This window comes from Theobroma cacao, chromosome 6 (assembly GCF_053813885.1).
Source record: "Theobroma cacao isolate CCN51 chromosome 6, ASM5381388v1, whole genome shotgun sequence".
Lineage (NCBI taxonomy): Eukaryota > Viridiplantae > Streptophyta > Magnoliopsida > Malvales > Malvaceae > Theobroma > Theobroma cacao.
In genome coordinates this window covers 15438068-15446661 of record NC_142644.1, presented here as the reverse complement: position 1 = coordinate 15446661, position 8594 = coordinate 15438068, and positions in this window count along the sequence as shown.

The following is an 8594-nucleotide window of genomic DNA, read 5'->3' as shown; positions in this document are numbered from 1 at the left end:
TTGCCTAGAGAACGTGGTGCGAAAGCCATCCATTGTCAAGAAAAGATCATTTATAGCCACTCATGCCAACAAAAGACTTATAAGTCGGTTTAAATGCCTTTGTAATCCCATTATTGAATTTATTTTGAATTTTTTTTACATATTTTTTATTAAAACAGATTCTAATTGATTGTTTACCTCAGGAAACGTGGAGTGAAAGCCATCCATTTTAAAGAAAAGTTCATTTATAGTCACTCATGCCTAGAAAAGCCTTATTACTCGGTTGAAATGCATTTATAATCCCATTATTGAATTTATTTTGAATTTTTTTTACATTTTTTGATTAAAACAGATTCTAATTGATTGTTTGCCTCGGGAAACGTGGAGTGAAAGCCATCCATTGTCAAGAAAAGATCATTTACAGTCACTCATGCCTAGAAAAGCCTTGTTACTCAGTTTAAATGCTTTTATAATCCCATTATTGAATTTATTTAGAATTTTTTTTACATTTTTTGATTAGAACAGATTGTAATTGATTGTTTACCTCGGGAAACATGGAGCGAAAGTCATCCATTGTGAAGAAAAGTTTATTTATAGTCACTCATGCCTAGAAAAGCCTTATTACTCGGTTTAAACGCCTTTATAATCCCATTATTGAATTTATTTTGAATTTTTTTTACATTTTTTGATTAAAACATATTGTAATTGATTGTTTGCCTCGGGAAACATGGAGCGAAAGCCATCCATTGTAAAGAAAAGTTCATTTATAGTCACTCATGCCTAGAAAAGCCTTATTACTCGGTTTAAATGCCTTTGTAATCGCATTATTGAATTTATTTTGATTTTTTTTTTACATTTTTTTATTAAAACATATTCTAATTCATTGTTTGCCTCGAGAAACTTGGAGCGAAAGCCATCCATTATCAAGAAAAGTTCATTTAGAGTCACTCATGCCTAGAAAAGCCTTATTACTCGGTTTAAATGCCTTTAGAATCCCATTATTGAATTTATTTTGAATTTTTTTTACATTTTTTGATTAAAACAGATTCTAATTGATTGTTTACCTCGGGAAACGTGGAGTGAAAGCCATCCATTATCAAGAAAAAATCATTTACAGTCACTCATGCCTAGAAAAGCCTTGTTACTCAGTTTAAATGCTTTTATAATCCCATTATTGAATTTATTTAGAATTTTTTTTTACATTTTTTGATTAAAACATATTCTAATTGATTGTTTGCCTCGAGAAACTTGGAGCGAAAGCCATCCATTATCAAGAAAAGTTCATTTAGAGTCACTCATGCCTAGAAAAGCCTTATTACTCGGTTTAAATGCCTTTATAATCCCATTATTGAATTTATTTTGAATTTTTTTTACATTTTTTGATTAAAACATATTCTAATTGATTGTTTACCTCGAGAAACCTGGAGCGAAAGCCATCCATTGTTAAGAAAAGATCATTTATAGTCACTCATGCCAACAAAAGACTTATAAGTCGGTTTAAATGCCTTTGTAATCCCATTATTGAATTTATTTTGAATTTTTTTTACATTTTTTGATTAAAACAGATTGTAATTGATTGTTTACCTCAGGAAACGTGAAGCGAAAGTAATCCATTGTCAAGAAACGTTCATTTACAGTCACTCATGCCTAGAAAAGCCTTATTACTCGGTTTAAATGCCTTTATAATCCCATTATTGAATTTATTTTGAATTTTTTTACATTTTTTGATTAAAACATATTGTAATTGATTGTTTGCCTAGGGAAACATGGAGCGAAAGCCATCCATTATTAAGAAAAGTTCATTTATAGTCACTCAAGCCTAGAAAAGCCTTATGACTAGGTTTAACTGCCTTTATAATCCCATTATTGAATTTATTTTGAAATTTTTTTACATTTTTTTATTAAAACAGATTCTAATTGATTGTTTGCCTCGGGAAACTTGGAGCGAAAGCCGTCCATTGTCAAGAAAAGACCATTTACAGTCACTCATGCCTAGAAAAGCTTTATTACTCAGTTTAAATGCCTTTATAATCCCATTATAGAATTTATTTTGAATTTTTTTTACATTTTTTGATTAAAACATATTCTAATTGACTGTTTGCCTCGAGAAACCTGGAGCGAAAGCCATCCATTATCAAGAAAAGATCATTTATAGTCACTCATGCCAACCAAAGACTTATAACTCGGTTTAAATGCCTTTGTAATCCCATTATTGAATTTATTTTGAATTTTTTTTACATTTTTTGATTAAAACAGATTCTAATTGACTGTTTACCTCGGAAAACGTGGAGTGAAAGCCATCCATTGTAAAGAAAAGATCATTTAGAGTCACTCATGCCTAGAAAAGCCTTGTTACTCGGTTTAAATGCTTTTATAATCCCATTATTGAATTTATTTAGAATTTTTTTTACATTTTTTGATTAAAACAGAATGTAATTGATTGTTTGCCTCGGGAAACATGGAGCGAAAGTCATCCATTGTGAAGAAAAGTTTATTTATAGTCACTCATGCCTAGAAAAGCCTCATTACTCGGTTTAAACGCCTTTATAATCCCATTATTGAATTTATTTTGAATTTTTTTTACATTTTTTGATTAAAACATATTGTAATTGATTGTTTGCCTCGGGAAACATGGAGCGAAAGCCATCCATTGTAAAGAAAAGTTCATTTATAGTCCCTCATGCCTAGAAAAGTCGTATTACTCGGTTTAAATGCCTTTATAATCCCATTATCGAATTTATTTTGAATTTTTTTTACCTTTTTTTATTAAAACAGATTCTAATTGATTGTTTGCCTCGAGAACGTGGTGCGAAAGCCATCCATTGTCAAGAAAAGATCATTTATAGTCACTCATTCTTGGAAAAGCCTTGTTACTCGGTTTAAATGGCTTTATAATCCCATTATTGAATTTATTTTGAGTTTTTTTTACATTTTTTGATTAAAACAGATTGTAATTGATTGTTTGCCTCGGGAAACATGGAGCGAAAGTCATCCATTGTGAAGAAAAGTTTATTTATAGTCACTCATGCCTAGAAAAGCCTTATTACTCGGTTTAAATGCCTTTATAATCTCATTATTGAATTTATTTTAAATTTTTTTTTATATTTTTTGATTAAAACAGATTCTAATTGATTGTTTGCCTCGAGAACGTGGTGCGAAAGCCATCCATTCTCAGGAAAAGATCATTTATAGTCCCTCATGCCTAGAAAAGCCTTATTACTCGGTTTAAATGGCTTTATAATCCCATTATTGAATTTATTTTGATTTTTTTTTACATTTTTTGATTAAAACAGATTGTAACTAATTGTTTACCTCGGGAAACGTGGAGCAAAAGCCATCCATTGTCAAGAAAAGATCATTTACAGTCAGTCATGCCCAGAAAAGCCTTTTTAATCAGTTTAAATGCTTTTATAATCCCATTATTGAATTTATTTTGAATTTTTTGGCATTTTTTTATTAAAACAGATTGTAATTGATTGTTTGCCTTGGGAAACATGGAGCGAAAGCCATCCAATGTCAAGAAAAGATCATTTATAGTCACTCATGCCTTGAAAAGCCTTATTACTCGATTTAAATGGCTTTATAATCCCATTATTGAATTTATTTTGAGTTTTTTTTTTATATTTTTTGATTAAAACAGATTGTAATTGATTGTTTACCTCGTGAAACATGGAGCGAAAGCCATCCATTGTCAAGAAAAGATCATTTACAGTCACTCATGCCTAGAAAAGCCTTATTACTCGGTTTAAATGCTTTTATAATCCCATTATTGAATTTATTTTGAATTTTTTTACATTTTTTGATTAAAACAGATTGTGATTGATTGTTTGCCTCGGGAAACATGGAGCGAAAGCCATCTATTGTAAAGAAAAGTTCATTTATAGTCACTCATGCCTAGAAAAGCCGTATTACTCGGTTTAAATGCCTTTATAATCCCATTATTGAATTTATTTTGAATTTTTTTTACATTTTTTCATTAAAACAGATTCTAATTGATTATTTACCTAGAGAACGTGGTGCGAAAGCCATCCATTGTCAAGAAAAGATCATTTGTAGTCACTCATGCCTAGAAAAGCCTTATTACTCGCTTTAAATGCCTCTATAATCCCATTATTGAATTTATTTTGAATTTTTTTTATATTTTTTTATTAAAACAAATTCTAATTGATTGTTTGCCGCGAGAAACTTGGAGCGAAAGCCAACCATTATCAAGAAAAGTTCATTTAGAGTCACTCATGCCTAGAAAAGCCTTGTTACTCGGTTTAAATGCCTTTATAATCCCATTATTCAATTTATTTTGAATTATTTTTATATTTTTTGATTAAAACAGATTCTAATTGATTGTTTGCCTCGAGAACGTGGTGCGAAAGCCATGCATTCTCAAGAAAAGATCATTTATACTCACTCATGCCTAGAAAAGCCTTATTAGTCGGTTTAAATCGCTTTATAATCCCATTATTGAATTTATTTTGAGTTTTTTTACATTTTTTGATTAAAACAGATTGTAATTGGTTGATTACCTCAGGAAACGTGGAGCGAAAGCCATCCATTGTCAAGAAAGGATCATTTACAGTCACTCATGCCTAGAAAAGCCTTATTACTCGGTTTAAATGCTTTTATAATCCCATTATTGAATTTTTTTAAATTTTTTTACATTTTTTGATTAAAACAGATTGTAATTGATTGTTTGCCTCGGGAAACATAGAGCGAAAGCCATCCATAGTAAAGAAAAGTTCATTTATAGTCACTCTTGCCTAGAAAAGCCGTATTACTCGGTTTAAATGCCTTTATAATCCCATTATTGAATTTATTTTGAATTTTTTTTACATTTTTTCATTAAAACAGATTGTAATTGATTGTTTGCCTCGGGAAACATGGAGCGAAAGCCATCCACTGTAAAGAAAAGTTCATTTATAGTCACTCATGCCCAGAAAAGCCTTATTAGTCGGTTTAAATGACTTTATAATCCCATTATTGAATTTATTTTGAGTTTTTTTTATATTTTTTGATTAAAACAGATTCTAATCTATTGTTTACCTCAGGAAACGTGGAGTGAAAGCCATCCATTGTCAAGAAAAGATCATTTACAGTCACTCATGCCTAGAAAAGCCTTGTTACTCAGTTTAAATGCTTTTATAATCCCATTATTGAATTTATTTAGAATTTTTTTTACATTTTTTGATTAGAACAGATTGTAATTGATTGTTTACCTCGGGAAACATGGAGCGAAAGTCATCCATTGTGAAGAAAAGTTTATTTATAGTCACTCATGCCTAGAAAAGCCTTATTACTCGGTTTAAACTCCTTTATAATCCCATTATTGAATTTATTTTGAATTTTTTTTACATTTTTTGATTAAAACATATTGTAATTGATTGTTTGCCTCGGGAAACGTGGAGTGAAAGCCATCCATTGTCAAGAAAAGATCATTTACAGTCACTCATGCCTAGAAAAGCCTTGTTACTCAGTTTAAATGCTTTTATAATCCCATTATTGAATTTATTTAGAATTTTTTTTACATTTTTTGATTAGAACAGATTGTAATTGATTGTTTACCTCGGGAAACATGGAGCGAAAGTCATCCATTGTGAAGAAAAGTTTATTTATAGTCACTCATGCCTAGAAAAGCCTTATTATTCGGTTTAAACGCCTTTATAATCCCATTATTGAATTTATTTTGAATTTTTTTTACATTTTTTGATTAAAACATATTGTAATTGATTGTTTGCCTCGGGAAACATGGAGCGAAAGCCATCCATTGTAAAGAAAAGTTCATTTATAGTCACTCATGCCTAGAAAAGCCTTATTACTCGGTTTAAATGCCTTTATAATCCCATTATTGAATTTATTTTGATTTTTTTTTACATTTTTTGATTAAAACATATTCTAATTCATTGTTTGCCTCGAGAAACTTGGAGCGAAAGCCATCCATTATCAAGAAAAGTTCATTTAGAGTCACTCATGCCTAGAAAAGCCTTATTACTCGGTTTAAATGCCTTTATAATCCCATTATTGAATTTATTTTCAATTTTTTTTACATTTTTTGATTAAAACATATTCTAATTGATTGTTTACCTCGGGAAACGTGGAGTGAAAGCCATCCATTGTCAAGAAAAGATCATTTACAGTCACTCATGCCTAGAAAAGCCTTGTTACTCGGTTTAAATGCTTTTATAATCCCATTATTGAATTTATTTAGAATTTTTTTTACATTTTTTGATTAGAACAGATTGTAATTGATTGTTTGCCTCGGGAAACATGGAGCGAAAGTCATCCATTGTGAATAAAAGTTTATTTATAGTCACTCATGCCTAGAAAAGCCTTATTACTCGGTTTAAATGCCTTTATAATCGCATTATTGAATTTATTTTGATTTTTTTTGTACATTTTTTTATTAAAACATATTCGAATTCATTGTTTGCCTCGAGAAACTTGGAGCGAAAGCCATCCATTATCAAGAAAAGTTCATTTAGAGTCACTCATGCCTAGAAAAGCCTTATTACTCGGTTTAAATGCCTTTATAATCCCATTATTGAATTTATTTTGAATTTTTTTTACATTTTTTGATTAAAACATATTCTAATTGATTGTTTACCTCAGGAAACGTGGAGTGAAAGCCATCCATTGTCAAGAAAAGATCATTTACAGTCACTCATGCCTAGAAAAGCCTTGTTACTCAGTTTAAATGCTTTTATAATCCCATTATTGAATTTATTTAGAATTTTTTTTTACATTTTTTGATTAAAACATATTCTAATTGATTGTTTGCCTCGAGAAACTTGGAGCGAAAGCCATCCACTGTAAAGAAAAGTTCATTTATAGTCACTCATGCCCAGAAAAGCCTTATTAGTCGGTTTAAATGCCTTTATAATCCCATTATTGAATTTATTTTGAGTTTTTTTTACATTTTTTGATTAAAACAGATTCTAATTGATTGTTTACCTCAGGAAACGTGGAGTGAAAGCCATCCATTGTCAAGAAAAGATCATTTACAGTCACTCATGCCTAGAAAAGCCTTGTTACTCAGTTTAAATGCTTTTATAATCCCATTATTGAATTTATTTAGAATTTTTTTTACATTTTTTGATTAGAACAGATTGTAATTGATTGTTTACCTCGGGAAACATGGAGCGAAAGTCATCCATTGTGAAGAAAAGTGTATTTATAGTCACTCATGCCTAGAAAAGCCTTATTATTCGGTTTAAACGCCTTTATAATCCCATTATTGAATTTATTTTGAATTTTTTTTACATTTTTTGATTAAAACATATTGTAATTGATTGTTTGCCTCGGGAAACATGGAGCGAAAGCCATCCATTGTAAAGAAAAGTTCATTTATAGTCACTCATGCCTAGAAAAGCCTTATTACTCGGTTTAAATGCCTTTATAATCCCATTATTGAATTTATTTTGATTTTTTTTTACATTTTTTGATTAAAACATATTCTAATTCATTGTTTGCCTCGAGAAACTTGGAGCGAAAGCCATCCATTATCAAGAAAAGTTCATTTAGAGTCACTCATGCCTAGAAAAGCCTTATTACTCGGTTTAAATGCCTTTATAATCCCATTATTGAATTTATTTTCAATTTTTTTTACATTTTTTGATTAAAACATATTCTAATTGATTGTTTACCTCGGGAAACGTGGAGTGAAAGCCATCCATTGTCAAGAAAAGATCATTTACAGTCACTCATGCCTAGAAAAGCCTTGTTACTCGGTTTAAATGCTTTTATAATCCCATTATTGAATTTATTTAGAATTTTTTTTACATTTTTTGATTAGAACAGATTGTAATTGATTGTTTGCCTCGGGAAACATGGAGCGAAAGTCATCCATTGTGAATAAAAGTTTATTTATAGTCACTCATGCCTAGAAAAGCCTTATTACTCGGTTTAAATGCCTTTATAATCGCATTATTGAATTTATTTTGATTTTTTTTTGACATTTTTTTATTAAAACATATTCTAATTCATTGTTTGCCTCGAGAAACTTGGAGCGAAAGCCATCCATTATCAAGAAAAGTTCATTTAGAGTCACTCATGCCTAGAAAAGCCTTATTACTCGGTTTAAATGCCTTTACAATCCCATTATTGAATTTATTTTGAATTTTTTTTACATTTTTTGATTAAAACATATTCTAATTGATTGTTTACCTCGGGAAACGTGGAGTGAAAGCCATCCATTGTCAAGAAAAGATCATTTACAGTCACTCATGCCTAGAAAAGCCTTGTTACTCAGTTTAAATGCTTTTATAATCCCATTATTGAATTTATTTAGAATTTTTTTTTACATTTTTTGATTAAAACATATTCTAATTGATTGTTTGCCTCGAGAAACTTGGAGCGAAAGCCATCCACTATAAAGAAAAGTTCATTTATAGTCACTCATGCCCAGAAAAGCCTTATTAGTCGGTTTAAATGCCTTTATAATCCTATTATTGAATTTATTTTGAGTTTTTTTTACATTTTTTGATTAAAACAGATTCTAATTGATTGTTTACCTCAGGAAACGTGGAGTGAAAGCCATCCATTGTCAAGAAAAGATCATTTACAGTCACTCATGCCTAGAAAAGCCTTGTTACTCAGTTTAAATGCTTTTATAATCCCATTATTGA